Genomic DNA, 6,272 nt, shown 5'->3' with positions numbered 1-6,272 from the left:
CTCCCCGTGCATGCGTGGGTTTTCACCGGGGACTCCGGCTTCCTTCCACCATCCAAAAACATGCTTCATAGGTTAATTGGTGACTCTGAATTGCCCCTAGGTGTGGATGTGTGAGTGCTTGTGTGTGTGATTGAGGCCCTGAGACAGACTGGCGACCTGTCCAGGGTGTACCCCGCCTTCGCCCATCAGTAGCTGGGATAGGCTCCGGCACCCCCGCGACCCCGAAAGGGACGAAGCGGTCAGGATAATGACTGAATGAATATATATATATATATATATATATACTGTAAATATACAGTATATGTATGTTTTATATGTGCATTTTCCTAGTTAAAGAAAGGAGATTTAGTGTAAAGAGGTTAGGTTGTGTTGCATTGACATCCAATAAATATATATTTATGCTATGTAGGAGTTATGAACAATATCTGATTTATATTTTTTATTTTTTCGGGGTTGTAAAATAGAAGACCAAAAAACAGCAGTATATCAGCATGTTCAACCAACGTGTGGGTCAGATCCTACACATTATAATTCAGAAAGTCTCGCCTTGGCACGAACTCCATCCCTGCAGTTATAGCAGCCGAGCAAGAGGCCTTGATAATGCTGGCACTGTTATGGTGCGAGGGCTTCATGATACCGTTCAGCATCAGCGGGGGGGTTTGTATGCCCTGACATAGACATATCTAAAACGGCTAAAAAAAAAAAACATACGTAATCATGTCATTTTAAAAACAGTAATAATTCCCCAACTTCTGAACCACAGCAAAACACAAGGGTGCTACGTGAAATGGATAAAATTGATGCCGACTCTACAATGAAAGGTCAACAATTAGGACATATAATTGAACAAAAAGAAAGCCTTTCAGCCTATTGCTGTCTAAAGAAATCATACATCTCTTTGTTCCTTGTTTAAATAAACCTTTGTTCGCTTTTAGTTCGCTTCAATAATTGGCACCATTTGCATTATATGTGGCTTCCAAATGTAAGATCTTCTTTCCAGTCCTCAGAGAATCAGATAGCACATTTTCGGTTGGTACCTGCTGGTATTGTGTCGTGTAATTGCGGATAATAGTTTCGGATAAACCGCAGCCAAAAGGCAGGCTTTAGGAGAAGTGCAACAGATTGTCAGAACAGACACTGTAAGTCATTATTTACTATCAAACACACATACACAGACGTCCACGTGAACCCTTGGCTCCGAGTCTCCATACATGCAGCCGTGAAATTACATTCTACAGGTTATCTGATCTGCAAATTCAGGAAATAACCTGCGACTGTCCTGATAATCACTCGCTGTGGAATGACAGGGAAGGAGGTCGCTTAAAGGACAAGAGTCTGGATTAAGAAATCACACACACACAGATGGCCTTTTGGCTCCTCTTAAGGCGGTATTTGACAAGCACCGGGATCTTGACCTGTTCGCCACACGCCGAAGCTTCTATAATTAGAGCGTAAGCCCCGTAGTTACAGGTTTTATACATTATCTTCAGCCAGTATAGAAGTTCTATGCTGATGAGCTGAGGTCACTTGTATGTAACAAGTCAGAAAGATGTATTAGGTTGGTGAAATTAAAGTGTATATAGTGGGGAGTTAAGTTCTAAAGATAACTCAGAATAGGTAAAATCCTCAATCGTAGTCAAATTTATTTTTTGCAATTATTATACATTTCTTTTAGGCTGTACACTTTATGCACATTTGTCAGACACAAACATTTACACATTTTATGTTTTGTTTTACTTCTCAAAGTTCACACCTTCATTGAGAAAAAGTTCCAGTATTATAGCATGAAACTAAAATTGTCTCACACTTCCACTATTTAGACATAATCCATCATAATCCATTTGCATTCATCATTTGTTGATTTAGGGGTTTTGTCCGATGAGCTTTATGTGGATTTGGTTTTGAGATGTTAAAGGTTTTTTGTTGATTCACAATTACACAGTTCATGTGTATTCTATGTAGTTTATCTGCAATTATTATATAAATCTTGTGCTATCGTACGTGATTTTTTCAAGATGCATATGCAAGTTTGTGACTTTCTATGACCGTTCCACATAATGTCCAAAGTATGTCTCTTTTCACGCATATACCATCAACGTTTACTTTTATATTTGTATACGCCGCACATATCACGTTAAAATTTTGTAATTGACACACAAATCACTAATGGATTGCATATAAACAGCAATAATATATTTATAATATGTGTAATCTGGATTTCCATCTCTCCGCAACACAAAGTGTACGCAGAAGTACTATTTCCAGTCTATTGGTTTCAAAATTAAGTCAAGAAGCTGCAGAAACAGGAAACAGGTCTCGATTTTAAAATAAAAACTTTTAGTGTACTTTCAAAATAAAATTTACAAAATTTTATTTTTTATTAAGGGTGACATGCCCATGCAATAATGCATGTTAACGCCGTGGATAACTTTGGCGTCCAATGGTGTCCAAGTGTAGTCCAAAAACATTTATGACACAAAAATGTGTTTAACAAGAACTCCATGAGGAAGAAGAGGACATGAGCCTGATTGATAAAGTTTTGGATGACCTTTTCAACAAACTCCTTCTTCAGGGGCCAGGAAGGACGGACCGCAAACAATGTAAACTAACTGATGTCACGAGACGGGTCCAGTACAAGCAGCACCACAGACAGACCTGTGTAAATCCAGTGTAAGAACATGAAAATGAAAAAAAATATATAGAAATTTTCTCCATGTAAAATCTGCTAAATGGATTCTTATTGTTATTGTTTTGAGTTGCTTTTCTTGTAACTAAATGACCTTCTGTGTGACAGGAACTCTGATTTGCTTTATCAATTCCGACATTTTCGTGATTACAATTTAGTCAGTGGCTATTTTCTTTGTGGTGTCCTTGTGGAAATTCTAACAGCAGCACTTAGAGAACAATGCTTTGGCAGTCGAGTCTTCATAAATGATAAGGAAATGCATCAGCGAGACTTCAATTTCGGACCAATTGTCAGTCTGAAATATGGCTAAACCCGGAGGAAGAAAATTCTTTAACTTCCAGCTGCAGTTAAGTCCCTCGAGTGCCCAACAGGAAGAGATGGGTGTGGATTCTGCACTATGATTGAAATCTAGTAGAAAAGTTTGACTATTTTGCACTAGCCTGTCATGGATGCCAGATGGCTTTGGTCTGTGATTTGGGACTGAGGCGGCTCGGTCCATAAGGCAGCCATCTCTCAAAACCATGTAAGAATCCCCGTGTGCGACGTTGTTTTTTGTCTTCAGTAAATTTTCTTTGTCAGAGTGTTGCTCTCTCGTCTCGCTGCTTGAATAATAGAAAAGAAACATAACAAGAGGAGTGGATGCTGGTGCCGGAGTTAGAGTAATTGATTCCATTAACATGATGAATAAAGTAAGTTTTGTCATGGGGGGGTAGCAATGAAACATGGTCATAATTACAATATGTTAAATTGCCTGTTCCGAAGCTTCATCCATTTCCCTCCAGTGTTCCAGTCAATAAGCACTGGAGGGAGGGAGACAGAACTGACAGGTTTGGTCTGCCTTCCTGGATTATCTTCATGCCTACAGACTCATGTGGACGCATTGAACAGAAAGTCATGCTACTTAGAACATCAGATGATTTTTATGGACGTGTAAGTTGTGTATTTTGAAGACATTTTATATTGTTGATCATCTATAGCTGGGGCAGGCAACTCTGGGCCTCGAGTGCCACGTTCCAGCATACCCTGCTCTGGCATGTTCTTATTAGCTGGACACAGCTGAACCAGGTAATCAGACATGAGTAGGGACTGGCACCCCTGATTTAGAGTAACCAATTAACCTATGGAGACTAGTGCCCAGAGAAAATGTGGATATTTCCAAACTGGGATTTGAACCGTGGCCTTGCTGTGAGACAAGCGCACAACCACTGCACCACCACGCTGCCCACTGCACGAGACAACCATCCAAAGCCATCCCTGACTAGTAGTCAAAGGAGTTGGAAAGTTAATCTTTACATCCTCATTTTGGTTTCAACCAACAAAAATCATATAAACTTTATATGAAATACTAACATCTAATATTATACATTACATATAATAATAATACATATCATATATGCGAATTATATACAGTTATATATGATAACACTAAATCAGCCTCTCAGTATGGTCTCTTTAATAACCACTTTTGGAAAATGTTCTTTTCCTAATTGATCAAACAACAGGTTGTGCTGCAGTAATGATAACAAGAATCAGATATATTATTTAAAACTACCATCCAATTAGCTCAGTAAAAAACAATCACTCCAGACAACATTTTTTCACAATTGGAAGTAATTTGCAGGTTGGGACCTTAGCAAAAGTCCCAATAACTGTCCATCTTTTTTTAAGTTTAGATGGGTGTTTTCACCCTTTTTACACCTTTCTGGATCTTTACCTTTGACAGTGCTTTTGTTTTCTTAAAAAGTACTTTATAGGGACTCCTAAAAGTTGGATCTTGTTTTTTTTTTTTGTTTTTTTTTTACCTCATTTCTGTTTAAAATCCAAAACTAACATGGCTTGAAAGTCCAAAGCTTTATGTCCAAGTCACAAGTTAAATCTCTGTGGGAGGGGTCTCAAGTCAACTGTATCTAAGACCTAATTACCACATGGGCCCAGGTCACCAGAATATATTCCCATCTCTGGCAACATTGGACATTTCCCTGTTCTGTAATAAATGGAGCCTCTACAGAACAGCTTGTGTGTTAATGACTGAAACCCCAAACCTCAATTTTATTGTCAAGTGACCTGCAAATACATGTTTGCATATGTTTTTCCTAAAGTTTTGTTTAAACAATCCTTCATCGGAAATTACACAGTGCGTCATTTGCTTAAGTAGGTCAGTGATCTTTCCTATTTTTCACTCAATACCCATGCTTGCAGGACGCATGCATCAGGAGAGCCCAGACCTCAAAACCCATATCCAGCTGAGGACTACGGCAATTCCTGCTAAAACAAGCAGATTTGAGGACAGAGTCTTCCAAAAAATGAGCAAAGTATCAAATTGTGTTGCAAAAATGATCATTTCTGTATCAGTTCATTGAGTTTTGATCCAACCTTCCACCCTGGGCGTGCACAAAAACTCACCGAAACTCTTTCACACATTCTAAATCCACTTTCTTGCCCCCAGAAGCAGGTTTAAGCACTTCCTCCATCTCCTGTGGATGGATTCTGTCATTGGCGTAGCAGACCCAGAAGCTGGAACCTGGAAGGATGACAGAGTTCAGTGTCCTGTGGTTTTCTGAAGACTTGGAGTGGAAGCAGAGCTTCCATGGCATCAGGATGAGGCTGACTGAGGATTTAAACACTTCTCTGGGAGTTGAGTTCGAGTGGCGGACCTGGAATGGAGGAAGGGGGCGTGGAACAAGTAGCCCAGGGGTGAGTAGTGTAGCATGGGTATGTGGCGAGACTGGGGGCGGGATCCGGGTGTGACTCTGAGCAGCAGTGTCGGTAGCAAGATGAAGATGGGGATGCCAATCCTGGAGATAGGAGTAAGCAGTGAGTGGCAGCGCAAATAGACAGTAGCCATTTCAAAAACAACGAACGAAAAAGCTATTGAGATCAGATGATGCCCCCACAAGGTGCCTCAATTGTAAAAAACTCACCAGCTGATTAGCCAAACAAATTCCTGCGCTCCGCCATGGTGTTTCAGCTTTGCCTAAAGGATAATTAATCTACAGAGAAAGTAGTTTCTTTTAACCGCTGATCAAGAACAAAATTGCTGTTAGGACATTTTATATTAGGACGTACCTGCTGGAAAAACAGCTCAGCTCAGCTCCCTCTGAAGCGTGTGTCATTACCGGAAGTGCACGTTACCGAAAGTGCGCGTCCACTGCATTTGAGCGTGAGCCAGCAGGTATTAAAGATACTGAAGCCAAAGCATGAGGTATTAAAGGGACAGTAACCGTGCAAAACCACAGCTGGGTTACAAGCAGCTCTGTAGGTTCATCTGTTTGTAAATCTAACAACCGTGAACCTCAATGCATGTCCCTGAATCACACTTAGGTACAAAAGTTCAAGAGAAACACATTAATAAATTACTACATTTTCTCTCAGTCATGAAATTTAAAAACATTCAATTACTAAAAAAAGAAAAATGTAAAAAAATTTTTAACAAGAGAAAAATGTATTTTGGATGCAGTATTAAAATGACCACTGGTGCTCTGATGTCACATGTCATAACTGCCTGAGTGATGTCATGTGATGACATCATCAATGTTGGATGTCTCATGTCTTAGCCAATGATGATGATGATGTCAAACGAGGTCAC

At 39.8% G+C, this 6,272-nt stretch overlaps 1 long non-coding RNA gene across 14 annotated transcripts in view; it reads right to left on the bottom strand.

Moving 5' to 3' along the window:
- LOC112153093 overlaps positions 1–6,266 on the bottom strand; it is a 97,878-nt gene extending 91,612 nt beyond the window's left edge. For all 14 annotated transcript variants that reach the window (XR_004947120.1, XR_002920444.1, XR_004947114.1 and 11 more), the window contains exons 1-4: positions 5,753–6,266; positions 5,608–5,676; positions 5,341–5,481; positions 5,090–5,207 (exon numbers count right to left, since the gene is read on the bottom strand). This is a non-coding gene — a long non-coding RNA (uncharacterized LOC112153093). The remainder of the gene's footprint in view (positions 1–5,089; positions 5,208–5,340; positions 5,482–5,607; positions 5,677–5,752) is intronic.
- Between the last annotated feature and the right edge of the window lie 6 nt (positions 6,267–6,272).

The sequence above is a fragment of the Oryzias melastigma genome, linkage group LG23 (genome assembly GCF_002922805.2).
Source record: "Oryzias melastigma strain HK-1 linkage group LG23, ASM292280v2, whole genome shotgun sequence".
Taxonomy (NCBI): Eukaryota; Metazoa; Chordata; class Actinopteri; order Beloniformes; family Adrianichthyidae; genus Oryzias; species Oryzias melastigma.
Note: the sequence above shows the minus strand (reverse complement) of the source record. Positions and strands in the feature narration are given on the sequence as shown.